The sequence below is a fragment of the Balaenoptera ricei genome, chromosome 2 (assembly GCF_028023285.1).
Source record: "Balaenoptera ricei isolate mBalRic1 chromosome 2, mBalRic1.hap2, whole genome shotgun sequence".
Taxonomy (NCBI): Eukaryota; Metazoa; Chordata; class Mammalia; order Artiodactyla; family Balaenopteridae; genus Balaenoptera; species Balaenoptera ricei.
Genome location: NC_082640.1, coordinates 178,662,228 through 178,689,228, shown reverse-complemented (window position 1 = coordinate 178,689,228; position 27,001 = coordinate 178,662,228). Strand labels below are relative to the sequence as shown.

At 39.9% G+C, this 27,001-nt stretch overlaps 1 protein-coding gene across 6 annotated transcripts in view; it reads left to right on the top strand.

Moving 5' to 3' along the window:
• Positions 1–10,224: 10,224 nt before the first annotated feature.
• The window catches only part of DICER1 (dicer 1, ribonuclease III), a 67,531-nt gene continuing 50,754 nt past the window's right edge, over positions 10,225–27,001 (top strand). For 2 of the 6 annotated variants that reach the window (XM_059914927.1, XM_059914929.1), the window contains exon 1: positions 10,225–10,501. The gene's annotated coding sequence lies outside the window, so the exon portion shown is untranslated. The other 4 variants (XM_059914930.1, XM_059914931.1, XM_059914934.1 and 1 more) reach the window with 4 other exon arrangements.

Here is a 27,001-nt window from a genome sequence, read left to right as displayed (position 1 = left end):
ATGAGTGGTGTCATCACAAGAAGAGGAAATTAGACATACAAAAAGAGACACCAAGGGTGTGGGTACACGGAGGAAAGACCATGTGAAGACACAGGGAGAAGGTGACCACCTCCAAGCCAAGGAGAGAGGCCTCAGAAGAAACGAAATCTCCTAACATCTTGATCTTGGACTTCCAGCCTCCAAAACTTTGGGAAATAAGTTTCTGTTGTTTAAGCCTCCCAGTCTGTAGTATTTTGTTATGGCAGCCCTAGCAAGCTAATACATACAGTATGTCAAAATTCTCCCAGATACTGGATGTACATAGGAGAGTCTTAGTCTGTTTGGACTACTATAACAAAATACCACAGGCTCGTATGAATGACAGAAATTTATTTCTCACAGTTCTGGAGGCTGGAAATCCAAAATCATGGTGTTAGCATGGCCAGGTTCTGGTGAAAGCCCTCTTCTAGGTTGTAGACTGCTGATTTCTCACTGTGTCCTCACATGGTAGAAGGTGAAAGCAAGCTCTCTGGGGCTCCTTTTATAGGGGCACTCATCTCATTCATGAGGGCTCCACCCTCATGACCTAATCACCTGTATAGGCCCACCTCCTAAAACCCATCAACTTGGGATTTCAACACATAAATTTTGGGGGACACAAACATTCAGATCACAGCAGGTAACTACCCTGGTAGTATTTTTATTCTGATTTGCTTGGCTCATGTCACACGGGGAAGAAAATCTGTGAGGATGAGAACTAAGAGGAAAACCCATAATAAATTTAATTTGTCTAAGAAAATAGGTTGGTGAGGGGTAGTGAAGAGAGAAAGAATGATAAAGTTATTTAAAATCAATTTTAAAGTCTGTAGTTTTGTTTAACCACATTAAAAAAATCTGGGCAAACTTGATTTTGTAATTCTTAGCTCCTTTGGAAAATCGTTTATCAGAAGTACTAACACCGCGTGAATGTTGTTTACTAAGTAAAATGCAATAAAAATTAAGATTACGTGTTTTCCAAATGAAAAAGAGCTGATGCTAAGGTAGAGGAAAATTGTTTTATTCCAGTTGGTGGGAAAAGTCAATCAAATGCTGTGACACTGATGTGAGTACCCATGGCTGTAATTTTTCTGTTGTTTTATTTTCCCCTGTAGGAGTGAAAAGACACTGAAACTCTGTAGGAGAGCTATTCAAGGTACTGGGAAAAGCAGAAAGTAGTTTTAGATAACTTCCTGGCAAAAGATTGCATACTCTGAAGGTCAAGGTTCTTCAGTTCTAAATTAAACAAGCCTCAGGGATTCAGTATTGATGTGAAGGCAAAAGACATCATTGAAGTAAAAGTCAACCTGAAAAAGGAGATGCCAAGAAATACTGAGTTAATTTCACTTAAGCCTAAAGAGAGGCATGATATAATTATGATCTGGGGCAAAGAAAAAGATATTGAATGTGCCCCAACTGGTATATTTTTTTCCCACATTTTATTCTAACTGAAGATTCTATTTGAGTAGATTAAGTTTCATGTTTAGCTGTTTTAAGTATTTTGTTAAAAACAAAGCAAAATAACAACAAAATTTTAATCCTGTGACAAAGACTGCTAATCTTTTTTTTTTTTAACATCTTTATTGGAGTATAATTGCTTTACAGTGGTGTGTTAGTTTCTGCTTTATAACAAAGTGAATCAGTTATACATATACATATGTTCCCATAACTCTTCCCTCTTGCATCTCCCTCCCTCCCACCCTCCCTATCCCACCCCTCTAGGTGGTCACAAAGCACAGAGCTGATATCCCTGTGCTATGCGGTTGCTTCCCACTAGCTATCTATTTTACGTTTGGTAGTGTATATATGTCCATGCCACTCTCTCACTTTGTTACATCTTACCCTTCCCCCTCCCCATATCCTCAAGTCCGTTCTCTAGTAGGTCTGTGTCTTTATTCCTGTCTTGCCACTAGGTTCTTCATGACTTTTTTTTTTTCTCCTTAGATTCCATATATATGTGTTAGCATACTGTATTTGTTTTTCTCTTTCTGACTTACTTCACTCTGTATGACAGACTCTAACTCCATCCTCCTCACTACAAATAACTCCATTTCGTTTCTTTTTATGGCTGAGTAATATTCCATTGTATATATGTGCCACATCTTCTTTATCCATTCATCTGATGATGGACATTTAGGTTGCTTCCATGTCCTGGCTATTGTAAATAGGGCTGCAATGAACATTTTGGTACATGACTCTTTTTGAATTATGGTTTTCTCAGGGTATATGCCCAGTAGTGGGATTGCTGGGTCATATGGTAGTTCTATTTTTAGTTTTTTAAGGAACCTCCATACTGTTCTCCATAGTGGCTGTATCAATTTACATTCCCACCAACAGTGCAAGAATGTTCCCTTTTCTCCACACCCTCTCCAGCATTTATTGTTTCTAGATTTTGTGATGATGGCCATTCTGACCGGTGTGAGATGATATCTCATTGTAGTTTTGATTTGCATTTCTCTAATGATTAATGATGTTGAGCATTCTTTTTTTTTTTTTTAAATATTTTATTTATTTATTTATTTATTTATTTATGGCTGTGTTGGGTCTTCGTTTCTGTGTGAGGGCTTTCTCCAGTTGCGGCAAGTGGGGGCCATTCTTCATCGCGGTGCGCGGGCCTCTCACTATCGCGGCCTCTCTTGTTGCGGAGCACAGGCTCCAGACGTGCAGGCTCAGTAGTTGTGGCTCACGGGCTTAGTTGCTCCACGGCACGTGGGATCTTCCCAGACCAGGGCTCGAACCCGTGTCCCCTGCATTGGCAGGCAGATTCTCAACCACTGCGCCACGAGGGAAGCCGATGTTGAGCATTCTTTCATGTGTTTGTTGGCAATCTGTGTATCTTCTTAAGACTGCTAATCTTAATCACAGTTAGCAAGGCTTTTTGGTCAGGTAGAAAAACTCTACTGCCTGGCAATGTTCTAATTGCACCTTCAACTTCCTAGAAAATAGAGCCTTGGTGGTCTTGAAACCACAACTATAAAAAGGGAGAGTAAAACACTTACATTTTTACCTACCAAATATGTCTAATTCAGCTACATCTCTCTCCCATTAAGCCTAACCTCATCAAAGCTACCACATCTTTCACACTATTGCAAACAAACACTTCAGTTTTGCTCTTCTCCATTTTCTACACTGGCTGAATGAAGTTAACTTTTTCAAATGTATATCTGATCACGTCACCTTTGGCTTAAAAACTTTTCTATGGTTTCTATGAAACAGTAAACCCTTAACATGATACACACGTCCCTTTGTGTTCTGGTGCCATTTTCCTATCTCTCACCTCTTGCTCTCTGTTTGGGTCAATACTGGGCTTTTCAATTCCTTGAATGAGCCGTAACTCCTTGTCTTTGGGTTTTGGGCAGCCTGTTCCGTCTACCTGGACTGTTCCCTATCCTTTACCTGGCTACTAGTACTTCAGTTCCCTGGAGCCCTTTTGTAGTCAATCCCCTCCTCCTCACCTTTTGCCCCCAGCAGCCACAGATGTGATTTCTTTCCCTATAGTTTTGCCTTTTCCAGAATGTCGTATAAATGGAATTCTACAGGATGTAACCTTTTGTGTCTGGTTTCTTTCACTTGGCATAATACTTTTGTGATTCAACAGTGTCACTGCCTATATCAATAGCTCGTTCCTTTTTTTACTGTTGCATTGTCTTTCGTTCTCTGGATGAACCACAATCTGTTTCTCTATTTGCCAACTGATAGACATTTGGGTTGTTTCCAGTTTTCGGCTATTGTGAATAAGGTTGCAATAACATTCACATACAGGTCTTTACGTGGACATTTGTTTTTATTTCTTTAAGGTAAACATCTAGGAGTGAGATTGCTAGGTTATATGGAAAGTATATATTTAAATTTATAAGAAATTGCCAAACTGTCTTCCAAAGGGGTTATTTGAATTCCCATCAGCAATGTATGAGAGTTCTAATTGTTCTATATTCTGGTCAGTCTTTTTAGCCATAAGGTTAGTTTTTTTTAGCCATTCTAGTAGGTATGCGATGGAGTTTTAACTTACATTTTTCTAATGACTAATGATGTTGAGGAACTTTTTATGTTCTTGTTATTTGTATATTTTCACAGACAATGCTTCTGTTCAAATATTTTGCCCATTTTTTTTAGTTGGGTTGTCTTTTTTATTATTGAGTTGTAAGAATTCTTTATATATTCTGGATACAAATAATTTATCTGGTACATACTTCAGAATTATCTTTCCCAGTCTGTGCTTGCCTTTCATTTTCTTAGCAGCATCTTCCAAAGAGCAGAAGTTTAAAATTTTGAGAAGTCTAATTTATCAATTTAAAAACTTTTCTGGTTTACAGTTTTTTCGTATCAAAGAAACCTTTGTCTAACCCAAGGTTACAAAGATTTTCTCCCATGGTTTGTTCTAGAAGTCTTACCCTTTTGGGCTTTACATTTAAGCCAATGATCCATTTGAGTTCCTCCTCCTCCTCTTTACCCTCTCCAATCCCCCTACTCTTCCCTCTCTTTCTTCTTTGTCTTTAAATGTCTAATTGTCCCAGCACTATTTGTTGAAAAGACTATCCTTTCTTCATTGAGTTGCCTTGCCATCTTTGGGAAAAATCAATTGACTATATATGTATGGGTCTTTTTTGTGTGTGTATGTGATGTTCTGTTATTTTCCATTGATCCAGGATGTTTGTCCTTACATCAGTACCATACTACCTTGATTACCGCAGCTTCATAGTAAGTCTTGAAATCAGGTAGTTGCATCTTCCAACTTGTCAACTTGTAAACTTCTACCCGAAAAAAGCCTGATGGGATTTTGATTGGAATCTATAGATCAATTTGGGTAGAACTGACATTTTCATAATACTGAGTCCATGAACATGGTATCTCTAATTATTTAGGCCTTCATTATTTTCTCTCATCAATGTTTTGTATTTTTCAATGTAAAACTTGTGCATGTTTTGTTAGATTGATCCCCAAATACTTCATGTGTTTGATCACTGTGATATTTTAAAATTTCAATTTCCAATTCTTTACTGATGCTATATAGAAATACAAGTGATTTTTGCATATTAACCTTGTATCCAGTGATCTTGGTGAACTCATGTATTAGTTCTAGAAGGTCTTTTGCAAGTTATTTAGAACTTTCTACAGTTTTCCTTGCTTCTAATTTTCACTTTATTTGAAAATAATTCCAAACATAAAAGATGCAAAAAATTTGTGATGTTTAATTTTATGTGTTAACTAGACTGGCCTAAGGGATGTCCGGAGAGCTGATAAAACAATATTTCTGTGTGTGTCTGTGAGGGTGTTTCTGGAAGAGATTAGCATTTGATTCAGTAGACTGAGTAAAGAGACCCCTCACCCTTACCAATGTGCATAGACATTATCCAATCTGTTGGGGGCCCGGATGGAACAAAAAGGCAAAGGAAAGGCAAATTCCCTCTCTTTTCTTGAGCTGGGACGCCTACCTTCTCCTGCCCTAGACACTGGAGCTCCTAGTTCTTGGGCCTTTGGACTCTGGGACTTACACAAACAGCCCCCTGGTTCTCAGGCCTTTGGACTCAGGCTGAATTATACCCCTAGCTTTGTTGGTTCTCCAGCTTCAGACAGCAGATTGTGGGAGTTTTCCATCTCCATAACTGCATTAATGGAGCCAGTTCCTAGAATAAATCTCCTCTTATGTCTGTCTATCTATCTATCTGTCAATCGATCAATTGATCTATCCATCCATCCATCCATCTATTATTCTATATCCTATTGGTTCTGTTTCTCTGGGGAACTCTGACTAATACATAAGAACAAAGAACTCTCATATGCCCTTCACCCAGAGACTCCATTCACCTTTCACCGGTGATGCCAATAATATCTTTCAGTGCAAAAAGTGCCAAACCAGGATTACACTTTGTACTTACTTGTCATGTATCTTCAATTTCCTTCATTCTAAACCTGTTTTTTAGTCCTTTTTTGACCTTCATAATCTAAAATTTTTGAAGATTATAGGCCAGTCATTTTGTAAACTATCTCTCAATTTGGGTTTGATGTTTCCTATTAAGATTCAAGATACGCATTTTTGGCAGAAATACTGCAGAAGTGACGCTATAGCACCAAGTGTCGATTTGTCCCATCCCTGTGACATTAATGCTCAGAGACAAATCTGGATGTCTCTGGAGACTCGTTTCCTTCCCTCTTTTCATAGCAGAGGTGAGAGCTGGCTGAGCTGCACTGAGCAGGGCTGTGGGGAGACAAGACATTGGGCTGGGTAGGCAAAGCTGTTCCTAGGACCCTCTGAGCAGACCTTTGCCCTTGGTATGCTTATTTCCTAGCACTGGACACGGGGTTTCCCCTGATGTATTCCTTGCTATTTAGAGAAACTAGGAATTCCCTAACCCCAGTTAGGCTAACATATAAATATTAATGCAGTGTGGGCGTGGGGCACGCTTTCTGTTTTGGGCTCTGGCTCTGTCTGTCCGTCTGGCTGCTGGCTAAGGCAGGCCTTGTCCTGCTGGAACTGTGGCCTGCAAACTTGACCGTGGTACACACACAACAGCTATGCCTGGACTATGTTGTGTCGTAAGGAAAGTTCAGGAGATTGTGTGCATCCTGCCCCTTGTCTGCATGTAAGTTTCCCTCAATAAGCCCCATGTTACAGCTGCACCACATGGCACTAGTGGGGGGTGTGTCTGCGACTCCTTGTATGTCAGTTAACTTTGAATACTTGAGTAAGGTGGTGTCTGCTAGATTCTCTTTTGTAAAGTTCTCATTTTTTAAATAAGAATTTTATGGGGAGATGCTTTGAACCTATGTAAATATCTCAGTCTTTGTTCAACTTTTACCCACTAAATTTAGCAAACACTGATATTTCTTGTCTGATGATTGCCAAATGATGATTTTCTAATTCCATTATTCCTGCTAAATTTATTAGTTGCGATCTACTTTAAGCAAGAGTTATCTTTCCCCCCTATTTGGTTATTCATTTAAAAAACATCAGTGTGGACTCACGGCTTCTATATTATTCCATGGGATAGAATCTCTTACTATCATAATTAATTTTGATGCTAAAATTGTCCCATATTTGGCCAGCGGGAGCCCCTTCAAGCTGATTGCTTTGTCCTTTTGAAATTCTCCATCATTCCTTGAGCATTTTCATAGTTTCTAGCACAATAAGGTGTTCCAGGCTTATTTATATATGATGCTTTCACATGTATATTTATTTTTATATCTATATATATTGAAAACTTTGAATTCACATCAATACTTACAATTCTGATCCAATCACTCAAGCCTTCTTGCTGTTCCCCTTTCTGTATTTTAATGCCCTTCTCCAACAGTGAGAAATCTGGCTCGCCTTATTCTTAACACAGTTTTTCTTTGCGAAGTCTCCCTGTACATGATAAGTCACCTGATTTTGCAGGACCGACTCCGCCCCCTGTTTGGGCTCTGACCCTCACACTGAGCTGACTTCCTAGCTGAATATGGGGGTGCCTGTACTCTCCTATGTAGATGGAAGAGTAGAGAGAACCAGTCACTAGAGAGAGATGCACAGATGAGACAGGCACACAGAAAATAATCACAGAAGAAGGACACAGAGAGTACCTTCTGGGTTCCTGGAAGCTTTCCAACTCCTGTTTCTAGCCTTTTGCTAAGATGCAGCTGTATGCCTGCTCGCAGCTTTTGTGAGAAGCTCCTACATCCTTATGATAAATTCTTCCCTTTTGGTTAAGCTACTTCAGGTTGGTTTCTGCTACATGCAAACAGAGGTATATTAAACAAAGGTATATTTATATCTTAAACAAAGGTATATTTATATCCTGGCTTGTTCTACAAAAAATAAAACAAATTGTGGAAATAATCAGGGAAAAGGGAAAATAAAAAATTAGCCCACAGAAAACGCATACCACACAGTACTGTACTGTTGCTTAACATGCGCTGAAATATTAGCTCTAAGATTTCCTGTGATCCAAACAAAGTGTGAAACACTATCCCTTACAAGATTTTATGTCTACAGATGTAAAACAAACCAGCAACTGGAGCATGAATAGATAGACCACTGGAAGAAAACACAGAATCTAGAAGTGAACTCTTCAACAAATGGCCAATAAACGGCAAACTACGTAGCCATCTGGAAAAAAAAAATTTGGATTATACCTCACGCCATATACTGAATCAGGTCCAAGAGGATCAATGTTTAACTGCAAAAGACTGGAAGTCAAAATGTCCATCAATAGAGAACTGGTTAAATAAATTATAGGCATATCCCTGCCATTAAATGTTATGGGGACTGAAAAAAACAGCGAGGAGTTCTGTATATATTGCTATAGACATCTATTCTTGATATACTAAGTTAAAAAAATAGCAAGGTATAGTAAATGTGTATGGCACACTATCACTTTTGTAAATGAGGAATGTCTTGGCTTGTACTGCATAAAGAAATTCTCTAGGAGAATGAGCAAGAAACAGTGGTTACCTGTTTGGAGCATAGGGACAGGTGTGGGGAGAATTGTTTTTACTATATACCTTTTTTATGCTTTCTAATTAATGAACCATACATATATACCTCTTTTTAAAAATTCAAAAAAATGGATGAAAATCAGACAAACCTGCTGATGGAGTAGCTCAGCTAGTCTTGACAGACTGAGAGGACTCTAGGAGGGGATGGAAATTTTACCTGCCCACAAATTTCCACTGTAGTGAACCCCAGTGCCTATTCCCACCCTAAGATGCCATCCTTCTCATAAAGGATTATCTCCAGAAAGGCTTTATTTATATTACTGGGGAGGTCTTCTGCCTACAGTTCAATATAAGCGCTGGATATACATAAGAAAAGTTATTTTTATGGAGGTCCGCCAAGTGCATTCTGACTACTTCCTAATTTTGCCCACGAACATTCTGTTTATGTGAAACGTCTTGCCAATTCCCAGTAAATATATGACCAAAATGTGAGCATCGTAGTGATTGAATATACCAGCCCTGAAGCCAGACCGCCTGGGTTCAAATCTCAGTTGTTCACTTATTAGCAGCTTACTTGCTGGAGGTTATGAATTGTCTTCATCTGTTAAAATGGGGGGCAATCACAGCATCTATTCACAGGGTCCACATAACAATCCAAGCTTAGAACAGCCTGTCCAATAGCAATATATACGAGCCACAGAAGACATTAAACACTTTCTAGCATTTACATTGAAAAAAAAATGAAACCAATAGGTCAAAAATACTATGACTTCAACACGTAATCAATATAATAAATATTGAGATGGTTTACATTCTTTTTTGGTAAAGAACACATACATCTGATTTCTAGCTATCATATCTCGATTAGGTCTAGCCATATTTGAAGGGCTCAGTAGCCACACGGAACTGGCGGCTGCTGTATGGACCAGCGCCGCCCTAGACATGTCTCGCACGTAGCACGTGCTAAGGGCTAACTCTTAGCAAAAGCGTGGCTGCTGCCACCACACGTCGTCTGGAGCAAAGCAATCTATCAGGTGAGTCATCCGGAAGACAGGCCTACATTTGGGGATAAATTAATAGAACTTTCTTTTAGCCAGTCACTTACTGGATCTCTGTATTTTAATTCACAGCTGCAAGATAAACTACACGGCTCCGACCTATGCAAATGAACAACTTACATAAATGGGGCCGCTGCCCCCATCTCATTTTCTGGTTATCCCCGTTCCGGGGTGGGGCTGGGGGGTGGGATTAGTTGTCTCCCCAGATGCGGAGGGCCCTGGACCACTAACGCAGGGGAAAAGCAGGCGCGGGGGACGGTCCTTTAAAAAAGGTGCGGGGGCGGGGAAAGGAAAGCCGAGCCCTGCGCACAACAATTACGACCATGGGGAAGGGCCTCGTTTAGGGGGCAAGGGCCTCGTTTAGGGGGCCGTGGGTGCCAGAAAGGGCAACAATGGAGGCGGACGAATTCCGAGAGCCAGCAGATTCTGCCGACTCAAGCGAGCGTCCGCAACCCCCGCGCGCGGGCCCGGGATGGTGGCGAAGGTGCCGAGCGGCGGGCCGTAGAATGTCCGGATCCCGTCCCGGCTCTGGGCCGCAAACACCGCCTGGGCCTCCGCCGCTCGCGTCCACTGTCTCCCGGCTCCTGAGTGGCTGGGGGGCCGGGATTAACCTTTCACCGCCGCGCTCTGTCCAATCACAGGCTCGCTCTCATGCCGGCGCGGGGCTAGTGGAGCGTGGGGGCGCGGAGGGGGCGGTGCGGGCGCCCGTGGTATTCTCCAAGCCGCTGTGCGCCGTTGCCGCAGGCCGTGCGCGGGCTGCGGGCGAGCAGGGCGCTGCGCAGTCTCCGCAAGCGCCGGCGGGAGGGGTCGCGGCGGAGGCGCGGCGCAGCGCGGCGCAGGCTGCTTCAGGCCCAGGTGAATGGAGTAACCTGACAGCGGGGACGAGGCGACGGCGAGCGGGAGGAAATGGCGGCGGCGGTGGCGGCGCCGGGCGGCACCGGGAGGCCTGGGCTGTGACGCGCGCGCCGGAGCGGGGTCCGATGGTTCTCGAAGGCCCGCGGCGCCCCGTGCTGCAGGTGAGGCGGGCTCCCGCGGAGCCGCTTTGTGTCCGGGTCGGGGAGCGGCCCCGCCTGGCCCCGCGCCTGCCTGGGCTCCGAGGCCCGCGTGGGCGCCCGGCCCGGGGCCTGCGGTGGCGAGACTCGCGCGGGCAGATGGCGCGGCCTCGCCTGGTCCCGGGCGGCGCGGCCTGCGGGCCGGGCGTCCACGCCGCCGGGCTTTGCGCCTCCCCGTCCCCAGCGCCCATCCTGAGTCGGTGCTTCCCAGGGACTTTGTGTGGTCGCCCTGGCACCGGACGGGGACGCGGGCGCCTCCGCTCCCGGAGTGGAGCGGGTCCTCGCAGCTCGCTCCCGGCCCGCGGAGAGCGGGGGTTTGACAGGTCCGGTTACGCACACGACGGTGGTACGGAGTCAGCCGCCGCGTCTCGGGAGCATCCTCGGGAGCCTGCTTGGTGGCGGTGGCCGCGCTGGGCCTCCTGGGTGGACACCTTCGAGGGGGCGGGAGGAAAGGAAGCCGGGCCGTCCGCGCTGGCAGGAAAGCGCGAGACTTCGGGGCGCGCCCGGCGAGGATTGTTCGTGTTTATTGGCAGGTGACCAGATCTGGGTCCCCAGGGATGGGTGGCCGAGGCCATCTTTAAGCCCCTCCTCTCCGGTGTTTTTGTGCCAGCACGCCTGGACTCTGCAAAGGAGGCTTTCTTGAGGGTTTTCAATCTTTGGGGAAATCAGTGTATGTTTTAAGTTGGCACGGGCAGATTTTTTGTAGATTTTCCAGAAAAGCGGAGCTGCCCCATGGCTTTGCCCGCACTACAGAACTAACAGACCACTTAATGTATCTTTAATGGCCTGAAGATTTGCGAAGACTGAGATGAGTGGGGCTCCTTGCTGTAGAGTGTTTAGTCAGTGCTTTTGTGAAGAAAGTCATGCTTACGGGGACACGTTACTTACCCAGATGATAAGTCTATTGTTGTGACTATCACGGTTTAAAAAACATTCATCTGATTAAAGAATATTACTTTGAAGTCTTTGCTTCTTGACGTGCTTTGGTCTTTGACTTTTCTGAATCTTCACAATCCTGATTTTCAGTTGTCTTCGTGTTGCTTCTTTTTCAAATGCAGCACACTCAGTGAATGGAAAAGGGTACAAATTAGGAGTCACTCGGAAAATACTTTTTAAAAATGTGCTTCAATAAAAGGTTAACTCCATTGCAAATATAGTGGCGTAAACATTAAATTTTTGAAATAAAAATACCGATCTTAACCCAGAGCTCCAATAATTTATTAGAGGGTGGATGATGGTACAAGATGCTGATTGAGGCTGCTAGTGAATAGTAATTTTAGTGTTAATATCTTTGGGAACTAGGTTGCTGTAATCAGTTTATTTTGCAAAGTGTTGTCTTTAAAGCTAGCTAGTAGCTATCTGTGGCATATGTATATTATATGTAATATATGCTGTATATACTTACATATATAATTATTTCAAAATTTTATTTTAGGACATAGTTTATAAAACTTTAAAGATTAGAAACACTACAAAGATTGCTTTTAATATGATCTTTATGAACATTTAAATGGCAGTGTTGGTTAATGGATTTACTCAAGGCATCAAAACGCTGTTTTAAGAAAAGATGTGCACATTTAATTTGGGGAGAAAAGACCTTCTTTTCCTGTAGTTATTTTAATAAGGGCTTGTTTTACTTTTTATGCTGTCATCTCATGATTAAAGGTTAAGTTCTGTCTACTGTATTATATATCTGTGGCACCGTGTGTGTGTTGTAAAGTGAGGTGGTTTTGCCATTGCTGAATTTTATTGTCTTGATTTAGAAGACATTTTATTTTGATGTGGCTCATGATTCTTATTTGATAGTGATTTTGTGGTAGTATATAGTGGGTAGTACTTTTGAGTGTAGTGCTGCCTTCAAAGAAGGATGACTTTTATGGCATTGAGAGATTTATTCCCTGCCACTGTCTGATGTGTGAGATGGCTTGTTTCGTTTGAGAAAATAGGTATTTCATCAACATTCTCTCCCTTGTGACCCTAACATCCTGTGGTCATTACTTGTGGCAAAGGAGAGAAGGGAAAACATTTATTCATAAGAACTTCCTCCTTACTGTGTGCCAAGATGTTTCAGGTGCTTTTATATGTGTTCTTACTTAATCCTCACTGTGACCCTGAGACAGACTTAGTATTGTCTTATTTTATGCGCAAGGAAGCTAAGACTCAGAGAGTTATGAATCTAGAAGTGGCAGAGCCAGGATTGAATCATGGTTTGATTTCAAAATCTTTGCATGTGGGCTGTCTTCCTTACGTTGCATTGCTGTTCCAAGTGGATTTTAGGGGAAAAACCTGTGTAACTTGCAGGTAAGTTTTTAGTTAATACTTGTTAAGTGAATGGAACTCTGTCTTAAATGTTCAGGTGACCTTTGGTTATCTGAATAATTAAGATTTTTTTACCTTTGTTGTGGTAAAATATAACAAAATGTACCACTTTAACCATTTTTAAGTGTACAGTTCTGTGGCATTAATTACGTTCACATTGTTTGCCTACCATCACCACCATACATCTCCAGAACTTTTTCATCTTTCTCAACTGAAACTCTGTACCCATTAAACACTAACTCCCCATTCCACCCTCCTCCCAGGCCCAGGCAACCACCATTCTGTTTTCTGTCTGTATGAATCTGCTACTCTTGGAACCTAATTGAAGCGGAATTATACAACATTTGTCCTTTTGTGACTGGCGTGTTTCACTTAGCATAGCATCTTCCAGATCCATTCATGTTGTAGCATGTGTCAATATCCTTCCTTTTTAAGGCTGAATGCTGTTTCATTCTATATGCATGCACCACATTTTGCTTATCCATTAATCCCTTGATGGACGCTTGGGTTGCTTGTACTTTTTTGGCCTTGTGAGTGATGTTGTTATGAACATAGTTATACAAATACTTGTTTGAGCCCCAGCTTCCGCTGCTTTGGCGTATACCCGGAAGTGGTCGGATTGTTTCTAGATCATCAGAACACTGGACTCAGAACTTACTGCAGTATGAGTTTTCTCAGGGTTTTTCCAGGTGGTTATACTTCCCTACAAATAGGAACTTTTTGTTAATAGAAGACTTTAATCTTTTTGAGGCCCAGGATTTACTTGTTTTTATGATCTCGGTTCCTTCCAGCGTTTGGCAAGTAACTGAATTCATTCAGCTGACCCATCGTGGAGCCATGTTCTGCTCTGTTGGATGCCAGAGGAAGGTACTGGTCAGGTCCCTGTTTAACTTGTGTAAATAGTAAGTTGGAGTCAAGTGATTTATCCTTGTGCTCTGCATTTTGGACACTCAAGAGTTCAGCTCATTCTCAAAGCCCGATGGATGTATATGTTTTATTATTTGTCTCCTTTGAGAAAGGATTTGAGATGGTCTTATGATAGACAGATGTTTGAGAGGACAGTGAAAATAGTGGTGAAGGTTGAGGGGTAGAGTGTGGAGGGAATTAGATGAGAAGCTCTGCGCAAGGATAATTAGCGTCTGCATGTCACTAAAGTTTTTTTTTTTTTACTATTTTATTAGTCAAAGCAAAAGAGGAAACAGGACTAATTATAGTTGGTATTGATTAATGAAAGGAAGTATAGCAGTTAATCAGGAAAAGCAGACTTTTCTCTTGTATGATGAATAAGCATTTGAATTCTTATGTAAAATGACATTAACAATATATGGAGAAAACGTTTTACATTTTATAAATGATGGAGAAATATTTTTCACATGCCATTTTAGAGAAACTGGATAAAGGCCTCAGGCATAATGGAAAAGCTTTAGTAATGTAGGTATACATGTTCTGGTGATTTGATTCATTAGAGTTTAGTTAATTTCTCTTTCAGACGATGTCCGTCATATATCAGTTGTCTCATTCAGGCTTTTGACAGATGCTGAGTAATCCATTCACAATGTACTCTTTTCTGGATAGTATAGGCAGTCAGGATTTTCCAGATTCTGTCTGCCAGTCTTTAGGAATGTGTGTTGGTCTAAAAAGTAGGATTGCTTGTATGGTGGTATAGCCTTATTTTTGAGGTCCAGCTGATGAAATTGAAATTTTCAGTCATGTAAGAAGGCCTTTGTTAAAATAAATTTTGAGTACAAAATGGCTTTCCTGTTTTCCTAGAATTGTCAGTGAACTGTTGGTTCTCCTTTAATATGCAAATTTGCTATACATTTTAAGTAGGTGGCTAAGAAGATGCCACAAGAAGACATCGTCTGAGGCTGTCAGTAAGACTTACTAGAAATAAGACACGAAAGACTTGAATTTTGGCCTTACTGTTCTGATTTTTGAAGCTCATAGTGACACTAAATGTGCTGTGTTAAGGTTCATGGAATGGTAAGGATTAGTAAGGGTAGAATAGAACGGTGCTGGCATGAAGAGGGTGCTCATATTTGTTGAGTGAATAAATTATTTTTATATTAGTTTTTAAAGGACTTAGAAGCTAACAGTTTTATGGAAAATAATATTGCTTGTATATTAAGGCTTTTAAAAAGATCATTACTATTCCGATTTTGGACAAATCATGCTGCCTCATTCTTCATTAGTGACGACTTACTAGGTACTTAGAGACATTGTGGATGGAGAGAAGTAAGAATTTCATAGAAGAAAATGGCTATGAAATTGGGAGTTTTCCTGGTATTGTAGGCTTTCTCATTGCTGAAGCTGGCGAACCCTGATAGCTGTTGTGGTTGTTCTTTTTCAGGTGACAGCTCAATGTGTGCAATAAAGTAAGAATTTAGAAAACACATTTGGAAATTCTTTTTTGATTAGAATATGTCAGCAAACCAGTTCAGAATTTTAAAAATAATGTGCTTAAAGAACTCAGATAATGAGAGAAGGATCTCAGTTTAAGAACTGATCTTTGACATGATGTAGAAAGGTTCTTTGATTAAGGAGTTAGATCAGTAACCCTGTTTGAAGGGAAAGAGAAAGGCAGTAGACTTTGAGATATTTTGAGATTTTTTTTTGAGAGGGCGACTTTACCATGCTGAGCCCAGAGCTTCGCGTGGCCCCTCCTCTTGCCCATCCTGCTACACTGCCATCACTCGTGGGTAGCTCTGATTAGCGGTATTTTAAGCTTTTTCCATTTTGCAGAATTAAATATTAGTATTTTATCAAAGCATTATAAGGATGTTTAAGAGCAAGTCTTTGGTGTCAGGGAGACCAGGGTTCAAATTCTGATTCCTCCAGTTTATAGCTGAGGAGCACAGGGTGTCTGGCACCCTTTCTGAGTCAGCTCCCTCATCTGAAATCCCGTCATAATAATAGTACCTACTTCTTGAGGTTGTGAGGAAAAAATGAGTTTCTTAAACTCTTAACCCAGTTCTATCACATAATCACCATTTCATAAAATTTAGCTGATATTATTTTGCTTCAGATATGTACATTAGGGGAAATTTTGCTCTATTCTTTATGTGATTTGATGATATTGTGATTTCCCCCAGAATTAGGAATATTGAGATGTTATGCTTAGCTTTAAAATGGAAGATGAAAAAGAAAAGAGGGCTTGAGTGCAATATTTCACAGACAGGTATTCTATATGAGGATTGTCTGTATTGGATCAAATGGTTCAGCTACCTTAGTTGGGTCCCTGTAATAGTGACCAGGCATAATAGTGCCTTAAGTATTGCTAAATTTCCCTATATAACTATCATTCTTCTATTATGTATGAATAAATGCATCATCCTTGAATCTATATTTTGAAGCAGCATAAACTTTTTATATATATATATATCATATGTACTTGATATAGTCCAGTGATTCTTATTCTTTGGAGACTCCTGATTTGACAAAAGATATGAATCTTATCCCCAGAAAAATGTGCATGTGCATATTCAGAATTTTATATACAGTTATAGGAGGTGCAGGGACCCCTGCTGAGCCCCATCCTTACATGCTGATGTAGGCTATATGAACACAAATAAAGACAAGTAATAGGTTAACCAAGGGTAAAAAAATTTCAGACAATTGAAGCAGACATGATTGGTGGAACGAATGAACAGTGTAAAATAACGAGTGGTTAGGAAACCTGTGTTCTAGTTTGGCTTTGCTTCTAAATAACTAGATATGTTAAGGGCAGGTCACCCTGGCCTTTCTAGACTTAGTTTTGGTTTTCTCACTTTTAAAATGAGAACATTTGTAAGGCTCCAGGGTATCTTATAGTCGGTAATCTTTGAAGCACCTGTACAATTCAGGGACTTCTCCATTTCAAGCTGAATCTAAACTACATGTGAGACTTGGGAAAGAGAGGCTGCATTTACTGAGCATTGAGGTTTGTATGTAGTGACTATAAGAAAGTAGGTGATGGAATTGTGAGCTGTTCTGAGCAGGAAAGGTAAGGTGAAAACCATGGGAAGTAAGGCTTGGAAAGTAGGTCAAGTCGGATTGTGCCTTGAAAGGACGGCCAGATCTTTCAGAGACAGTTGAGTCTTTTCGTCTTTTATCTCTGCATCTAGTACAGCTTAGTGAATGATTGTGAATGAATGAGAGTCTGATAGGAACTGTTTAAACTCTTGATCTGATCAATATGATGAAGAGCAAGTACCCCACTGAGAGGCCTCTGGTACTATTAAAGAGGAAAAAAGTGTTTGATAGGCACCTTCGTATTTTAATTTTAAAAGCTTATTATATTTTGTACGGGACTTCCCTGGCGTTTCAGTGGTTAAGATTATGCGTTCCAGTGCAGGGGGTGCAGGTTCCATCCCTGGTCGGGGAGCTAAGATCCCACATGCCTCACGTCCAAAAGGCCAAAACATAAAACAGAAGCAATGTTGTAACAAATTCAATAAAGACTTTAAAAGTGGTCCACATTAAAAAAAAAAATCTTAAAAAAAAAAAGCGCTTATTATATTTTGTGTATAACACTACCGGGATTACCTGCCTTTTTCCAAGGGTCTTGTATATTGTATAGCTAAACATTAAAAAGAAAAAAACCCCTAATTTTAAAATCTTTATTTGTACCTGTTACATATAATAAACCCAAGTAATTTATTTATCTTAGACCAAACATAATTTTGGTGTTCAGAGGAAAATGCAGAATTTTGTTGATTAAAAACATACGAACAAATAATAGAACAACCTATATTAGGCATTTAAATGTAGTATGTACATTCTACTGGAGTTAAGGAAAGCTATAATTTCCAAATGCTATTAGTGCTTAAGAAGAGTAATTCTTTATTGCTTATATAATACATGGACTTTAGTTTCCAACCCTTCTTCAATAAAATATGTGAAATGAAGCATTGTCAAAGGGTGCTTTCTTTTGGGGATAATTTGTAAAAAAAAGTTTTGTTGACATATGACAGAATTCTGAAGGAGAATATTTATTGTTATTATTTAAAATCAATCTTTGTACATCTCTAGCTTTTCTGTTGCTGAACATTAGGAGAATTCCGGGAAGTTTTTTTCCATATGAATTGGGTCCATATTTTGGCCAGGAGTAGGGAAATAAATAATTTTCCTAAGGCCTCTTTAGCATGCACACGCTTATACATGTGGACATGCACGCATGTACCCACACATACATCTACACATGCAAAGCATACACTTATACATACATATATACATGTATGAAATCTGTGTCTTGCCTCAGCAGCAAATGCTCTGGCAAAATGCTTACCTGTGTTTTCTATATTGAGTGAAGAAAAAGTTACATGGTACATTGTAGTTTCTATAATATTAATTTATCTAGTTTATTTCACTATGCCTGAACCTCCTTTATAATAATCTGTCTTAAGGTAGCACTTAATTCATTTCACTAGAGAAAGAAGTCATTATGTAGTTTCTGTGTCAAGCAGTAAATCACGTTTAGTCTTCAGCTAAATGTAATAAAGGTACTGAAAAAAATGGTGAGATATATAGTCTGTTATGGTGTATTTATTGAGCACCTAGACTAGAAAGGCCAAGAGAAATATCCGTAGTCAGGGCTGATTTCAGTTGCTAAGGCTTTATAATTAAAGCAATATTTACTTATATGTGTTTATGCAGATTCAGTTAAAAGTAAAATATTCAGTGGGCATCTGTTAATCTTAAAATGGGTCCATTCTTTTTCAACCCCCTGAGGAGATCAAAAGGAACATATCCAGATACATATTTTGACCGGCAGATCAGTGTAAATAGACACTTCCTTTGAGACCATAGTGTTTTGTGTATTGTGGAAATAAAAATAGGAACCAGACAAAATTTTAAGCAGAATTCTACCTCTCCCATTCATTAGTCAAATGGCCTTGGGCAAGTTATTTCAAATCCCTTTAAAATGGAGATGACAACTTGTCTTAGTGTTGCTTTGTGGATTAAACCAGATAATAGAATATAAGTGCTCAATAAAGGTAAATTTTCTCCCTTTCCTTCTTTACTCTGGGAGCTTTTGATATTTCATACTTGCCATGGTATATGAAGAATTTTTACACATTGTATTAAGGATTGTTTACTTCTCTTTTAAAATAAACTTTAAGTGAAATCAGTTTCAATTGATATACAGGAAAGTACATATATCGCGGGGGCATACAAAGTGAACGTACCGGTAACCAGTGCCCAGATCAAGGAACAGGTATGACCTGTGTTTTATAAGGTCTTCTCAGTGCCCCCTCCCAGGCACTTCCCTCTCTCCCCTCCAGCCCCCACCAAAAAGAGTAAACACCATTCTGACTTAATTACTTTTCCTTATTTTTAATTTTATGTAGTGAAATTATATGGTAAGGTTTTGTGTTTGGCTTTTTTACTTAATATTTTAAGTGTGTGAGATTCATTCTGTGTTGCATCATTGAGTTATAGCACTTAGTTATGTGATATGTCAGCATTTACTTATCTGTTATATTGTTGATGGAGATTTGGCTTGTTTTCAGCTTTGGCTATTATGAATAGTGCAGTTCTGAACATTCTCGTGCATGTCTTTTGGAGAATATTTGTACATATTTCAGTTGGGCATACACTTAGGAATGGAGTTACTGGGGGGTACATGTATATTCAGCCGTAGCAGACACTTCCAGTGTACAGTGCTGCCAGTAGTGTGTGAAAGTTCTCTAAGCTCCACGTTCTCCCCATTATTTGATGCTGTCTGTCTTCATTTTAGCTCTTCTGATGGGTGTGTGGTAGTAGCTCTTGGTGGTTTAATTTGCATTACTCTAATTGCTGATGAAGTTTATTGACCATTTTGGTATCCTGTGCTTTGAAGACCTTTGCCTGCTCTGTGTTTGCTTGTCTGCCTTTTTCTTATTGCTTTGTAGCAGTTGATTATATATCTCCTGTTCTGGCTTGGCTTTTCACTCTGTTAATCAGTTCACTTTCTAAACAGACGTTCTTAATTTTAACGTAGTCCAGCTTGTTAGTTTCTTTCCTTATAATAAATTTTTGCTCACCCCAAGAACAGGAAAGTATTCTTCTATTTTTTTCTAATAACTTTATTTTACTTTATACATTTAGATATCCAGCTGGCATTGATTTTGTGTATGATGTGAGGCAGGAGTCAAGATACACTTTTTCCAAAACAAAAACAAAAACAAAAACAAAAACACTTTTTCCACCTAGATACATAATTAGCCTAGCTTTTATTTGAAAAGACCATCTTTTTTCCCTACTGTGCTACAGTATTGTTTTTGCCATTAATTAAGTAACCTTATGGGTGTGGGTCTGTTTTTACATTCTGTTCTGTTGCATTGTCTGTTCTTGTGCCAGTACCCATGCTGTTTTAATGAACTGATTTTTATTTATTTATTTATTTATTTATTTATTTATTTATTTATTGGCTGTGTTGGGTCTTCGTTTCTGTGCGAGGGCTTTCTCTAGTTGCGGCAAGCGGGTCCACTCTTCATCGCGGTGCGCGGGCCTCTCACTATCGTGGCCTCTCTTGTTGTGGAGCACAGGCTCCAGACGCACAGGCTCAGTAGTTGTGGCTCACGGGCCTAGTTGCTCTGCGGCATGTGGGATCTTCCCAGACCAGGGCTCGAACCCGTGTCCCCTGCATTGGCAGGCAGACTCTCAACCACTGCGCCACCAGGGAAGCCCCAAACTGATTGATTTTTTTTTTTTTTTAATTTATTTATTTATGGCTGTGTTGGGTCTTCGTTTCTGTGCAAGGGCTTTCTCTAGTTGTGGCAAGCGGAGGCCACTCTTCATCGCGGTGCGCGGGCCTCTCATTATCGTGGCCTCTCTTGTTGCGGAGCACAGGCTTCAGACGTGCAGGCTCAGTAATTGTGGCTCACGGGCCCAGTTGCTCCACGGCATGTGGGATCTTCCCAGACCAGGGCTCGAACCCATGTCCCCTGCATTGGCAGGCAGATTCTCAACCACTGCGCCACCAGGGAAGCCCCTGATTGATTTTTGAATATTAAGCCATCCTTGCATTCCTGTGATAAACCATAGCTGTTCACGATGCATTATCCTTTGTATATATTTCTGAATTCAATTTGTTAATATTTTATTTAGTGTTTTTACGTTTTTTGTTTGAGAGACAGGTCTATAATTTTACTTTCCTGTACTGTACTCAGGTTTTGGTGTCAAGTTCATGCTGGTCTCATGTAAAGAGTTGGGAAGTATTCCTTCTTATTTCTGTCTTCCTGAAGAGCGTGTCTTTGAGATTGGGGTTATTCTTTAAATGTTTTGAAGAATTTACTAGTGAAGACATCTGGGCTTGGAGTATTTCATAATCAGTTTTCAATTCAATTTCTTTAAAAGCTATAGCCTTCTTCACATTTTCTCTTTCTTAGATGTTAATTTTGGTAAATTGTATTTTTCAAGGAATTTGTCCGTATCATCCACAGTATTCTCCAGAGTAAGATATAATTGATATTAAAACATAACCGGATAAAACTTTGCTCTATGTGGAAAAAATTACAACTTTTTAAGAGTCATTTAATGATTTAATATTAAAAAAAAATACTCTTTGTTGTGGTGTATGGAAGAATAGAAGTGTTTAATGTCACTGAAATTAGGTTTTTTATGTCCTTAGAATTTAGGCACAAGTATGATTTATATGGACAAATTTAGTTCCCTGAAAACTAACAGAGTCAGTTTCATGAAAATGATATTCAAAAGCTGTTGGTATGTGACATCTGTAATTAGATTGGAAGCTAAATTTTTAATCTTTGGCCAAAGTTCACTCTGGATAAATTTGACTAATGAATTATAATTTAACATATTCTTTGTTGGTCTTGGAAGGATTGTTTCTAAGTGATAGTAAACAAAAATAAGTAGTTAAGGTATGAAACAGTAGTATATTAAAAACTTTCCGGGAGGTGGGGGGCAATCAATATTCAAATGGCCTCTACCTAAGAGTTGCCTATTAGTGGTGAGACTTGTCAGCCTTTCTTCCATTTATTCAGATAGATCCTGCTTGTGCCTGGTACTCGGATTGGTTCTGGATATATGGATTATGTATATTACATTACTGTCTTTTAACTGATATTGTTAACTTTGTGAAAATGTGACACTGGAGCTGAGACTTGAAGATCGAGGAGCAGATGGCCAGGGGATGGTGTGTGCGAAGGCTCTGGGGTAGGAAAGAGCTTGGTGGAGGGCCTAAGGCCCTGTGACTAGTGGGAGACGGGGGAGTTACCCAGCCCCAGTCAGGGGAAGGGAGAGGCAGGGTCACACACAGGAAGGATTTTAGATTTTATCCTAAGTGCAAGGGGAATTCATTGAAGGTTTTGAGCTGTCTTGCTGTCCTGGTTTGATTCATCACGTTCCTCGTACCCTGAGTCACCTGGAGCTTTACGCTCCATGAGTACTCTACTTTTGATTTTAATCCCTTTGTTTTTTTTCTGGGACTGATGCTTGTCGGTAGTCCTTGGCAAGAGGTTGAGTTTGGCAAATGACAGCTACTTCTTCTGCTCTTAGTGTTGGATACTGTGTCTCTCAGTCACATTGTCTATTTGCCATTCAGACAGTTTACTTACTGAGTAGGCCCCTTAGAGGTTCCAGACTTTATCTTTGCAATCATGTGTAAGCAGATATATATGGGGTATCCTGGTGGCTTTGCTCATGTTCAGACAATGTAGGATTAAAAGCACTAGCTTGCAGGATACGGTAGCCGCCAGTTTTGTCCTTTGGTCCAATGTGGGTACTTGCCTGTTTTTTTAAAGAGGACTCTAACAATTCTGGAAGGTGGGACCAGTTACAGTTTTGGTTCTTGCTCTTCTTCCCATTCTCAGTAGTCCCAGAATTTGTGAACCATGTAGCATACTCTTAATTGACCCTCAAGGAGAGGCTCTGAGAGTCTTTTTGAGCATGGTTCCCGCAGTCTCTCACCTCTTCTCCCCAATATGTGCAATTCCTTTTTCCACAACAAACATCTTACCTATTTTTTTTTAGTGATTTGCATAGTTGACTTAAGCTAATGAGTTAAATGTATGTGTTGTGGATTATGTAGGGGAGAAAGAGGAGCCAAGGGGCTGCCCTCTGTGTAGGTCCCATTATAGAAATGAGGCTGCGAGTGAGAGGTGATGAGGTCATTTGCCCGCAGTCTTAGAGCTAACGGTTCATTCACCACTCTGACTTTGGAGCCTCCTTCCTTTCCTCTCTTATCTGGATTCTTTCTATAATATATGTATATTGGGTTTAATTGTAACATAATTGAGTGAAATAAGAGTTGTTACCTTAGGAGACTGCGTTTATGTTGATGCTGCTTCTCTTTCTTGAAGCATCTCTGGAATTCCTGTAAGAATGGTTGTGTGAGGGGGTGTTTTTTTAATTGTATTTAGCAGTAGCAGATCTTCATCTTTCTTCTTAGATTAATTGAATTTTTGGAATTTTTGGAGAAGTTCCTTTGAGAGCCAAGTGCGGATCTCCAAGTGGAAATGTTCCGTAGGCAGTCGGGGATAGTGGTTTGGAGCTAGAGATGGGGTGACCAGCCATCTTGGTTCTTCCGTGGTTGGACTAGGTGGGTGGGTGGTTCCTGGGACAAGGGATTTCAGTGCAGCAACAGGGACAGCTCCAACCAAACCTGTATTCATAGAGGCAAGGATCGTAACCAGGAAAAGGAATGTCCCCTGTGAAGGAAAGAGTAAAGTTCAGGAGTCTCTTACTTTGTTGTGTTCAGATGTTCTTGTCTATGGGCCTTGATAGAGAGTCATTCTTAGGCTGAGATTAAGTACGTGACAACCCTTCGTGTATGCTGAGACTAAAAAGGCCCACAGGACGAGATTCTAATCCCTTTAGAGCTGTGTATAAGGCCCTTTATGGTCTCGCCCCTGCTTATCCTACCACTTTCATGGTCTTGCTGTTCTCCTCTGGGACACGGCGCTGCAGCACACAGCTTGTAACCCCCTCAACTCGACTTGCCTGGTTTCTGTTTAAATGCTGCTTCACATGCTGTCTCCTTGTCCCCATGAGGTCCTTTGTTATCTTCTCCCTAACCAGTGCTATTACTACACATTCTTCAAAACTGAGCTCAAGTTCTCACATTCTCCAGAATACAAGTTTGCATTAGGGATGTCTTGCTTAATAAATACATGTTGAATGAATGAACAGATAATTTAAGGGGCAGGAGGTGCAATGAGAGTTTTTTAAGTGGGGAAAACCACTTTAAATATCACTTTTTGTACTACTCATCTGTGGAAGCTGTGGTACACTCGTCGTGGAGTGACAGGGAAAGCAGAGAGCATGAGTGGTTGCACGTGTCTGTGGTGTAGGCTCTGCCTCTCACCCGGAACTTTGATATGTTTGCTTCCTGACTCAGCATTGACTAAGCGTCCATCCATAATCATCGTACGTTTCTTAGGCTCATTTTGTCTCAGAACTGACCTCTCTTTAGTAGTGAAATGTTCGCATTGTAGCATCTTAAAGCAGCTTGACATAGAGAATTGTGGGCCCTTTTCCCTCATGGATGTTTCTTATGTGTTGTAAAAGGTAGAATTGGGTAACATTCTAGCACCTGTTGAACAATATTTTTGAGTGAAGTACAGAAACTTGGAATCAAACATTAACCTTAAAACTCACCTTGAAAGCTAGTGGTGTATTAAATATTTACCTTTCTGAAAACAAAATTGCAAAGTGAGGGTCATTATAGGTAACTTGAAGGGCAGGGGCGGGTATCTGTGCCATTTTGATGTGTTGGAATGTTGTCTTTTTAAGAAGCATTCCAAGTAAGTGGGCCATTGGCTGGCAGCCTAGAATTACTTTCTATATGGAGATTTGGGTGGATGGAATTTGTTAAAATGGTATTTGACCTGTATTCAACTTCAATTTTGGACAAATCTCATTTTAGGCATAATTACATTGAAATGTAAATATAATATGTTTATGTTACAGATTTTAGAGAAATGCAGAAATTTGTTTGGTTCATAGAGTAGTGCAGGAAAAGAAGGCTGGTGAATTTGTGGTTTAAGTTATAGAAACGGGGGTAAATTTTACCACATTCAGTGGCTTAAGAAGGGAGTTTTTTTCCCCCAATACTTAAGACAGAGTCATATATCTTTATTGTCTTCATCCTCAGTTTAAGAGTGTGTTTAATTCTGAAAGTAATAAAGTGTTCAAATTGTAGGGGATTTTAAAATGCAGAAAAGTTTTAAGGAGAAAGAAATTACTTATGGTAGTAATCCCAGCCTCAATTTTGGGTGGAATTTTCTTTCCCTCCATTCCTCCCTTCCTCCCTTTCTTCTTTTCTTTAGTTTTTAACTTGAGGACACAATCAGATCTTGCTGTAAATAAAAGATTTTTCATTGAATCCCATAACATAAGCATTTTTGTTTATTATAAACTGTCATCATTTTAATAGCTCAGTTGAACTGTAGTTCATATAAAGTGAGCCATCCATGTTTTACCAAACCATTCCCTCATTCATTGTTAGACATTTAGAGTTTTTTGGGGAGGTGGGAGGGACATTTTTTGCTATTATAAATGGTAATGCTGAAGAGTGCATATCTGAATGTAGTTTGTGTTAATGTTGTAAGCTAGATTTATATGCAAGGATTTCTAATTAATAATGACAGATATGACAAAAGTGAAAATGGAAATATTTCTCTTGTGCTGTGTATTTAACTAAGACTAAAAATTCCAGTGTTTAAATTCTTGAAATTATTATCCCTTTTCTCTTTGGTCTGTCACTCTTTGGTTTGACCTTAGTCTTTTCGTAATCTGTATTCACCAAATAATAGTTGATAAATCCTTGAAATATTTATTTTATGTACAATGGGTATTTTGGATATTTCTTATCTTTTTGTTTTCTCTTTTCTTGCATTTTATATTTTCAAAACTTGTCTGATGATGATGATGACGACGACGACGGTTACTTGCCCAGCCGTGTACCATTTCTTTGCCTAAGAAACAGTTCAGTCATGTTTGCAGTGATGTCTGGGGAGCCAAACAGAAGTAGCACGTAGTATTTTTTGGTTTTTGCTTTTAAAGAGAACTAGTGGACACAAAGGTGTTTAATTTTATTTTACATTATATACCATGTTTTGTGATTTAAATTTGTTTGATTTTCATTGTACTGTAAATTCATAATGACTAGGTAGTTTGGAGTTTGTGGTTTTTCAGGTTCATCTGATTAAAAATACTGTATAAAATCTTGTATAGTACTTTAACTTTGTATGAGAATACTTTTTTTATATTGAATCTTAGGATTGATACAACATTTTAGGTTCTTTAAGGAGTCCCTTAAAGTCTTAAGAATTGTATGACAACAGTGGTTGTAGATAGAGATGGTAGTGTGGTTTCTTTAAACTACCGTATATTGAACATTTTCTGTGCAAGCACTTTTGCTCTACCAAGGTTAATATGCGTTTAATTACTTAATCCTCATAATAGGTGCTCTATTTTATAGGCAAGGAAACAACCTTAGAGAGAGGTAGTGGAGTCTGATAAACCTTGGTCTTCCTGACACTGGACTCTGCTAGCATTCAGATTATTTTAAATGAAAGATACTTAAAAGGAAAGAAAGAGAAAGAAAAGACTGCTTTCTCCATCCCCAGTGGCCTTACCCAGTGTCCCTCCCACATCAGAGGGCCTCGGTGAGGAGGGAATGACTATATTCCAAAGTATTAAGAGGTGAGAGCAACGGCTTGACTTAGGAATTAACTTAGAACAGCCGCCTCTCTTTCTCCTCTAACTTTAATTTAGAAAAGGGAGGTTGGTGGGAGTTATTTGTAAATACCTTGGATCCCTCTTGTGTGCAGATTCCTTTTTAGGAACAGGAGGGGGTGTTTGCGCACTTAAGCTCTGTCTTCATTTTTAAAACTGCTCTCTCCAGTGCAGTTGAGCAGTATATTTTAGGATTTCTCTACTGTTTTAAGTTTCAAGAAGTGGATTTTGTTATTTGGCGTGAATACTTTTTGAGAATTGGACTTTTTTTTTTTTTTTAAAGCTAATGTTGGGGAAATATAATTAAAAACAAAATCTCCTCCCAACCCAGAAAATCTCTCCAAAAAAGTAGAAGGGAAGGAAGAATTTTATTGAGTCAGCATTAAACCAGAATGTGATGTGTATCTCAGGCTATCCACTAAAGAGATCGCAAAGACAGAAATCTTATTCTTTTGTATAGCTAAGTGGTTACAACACTTTACA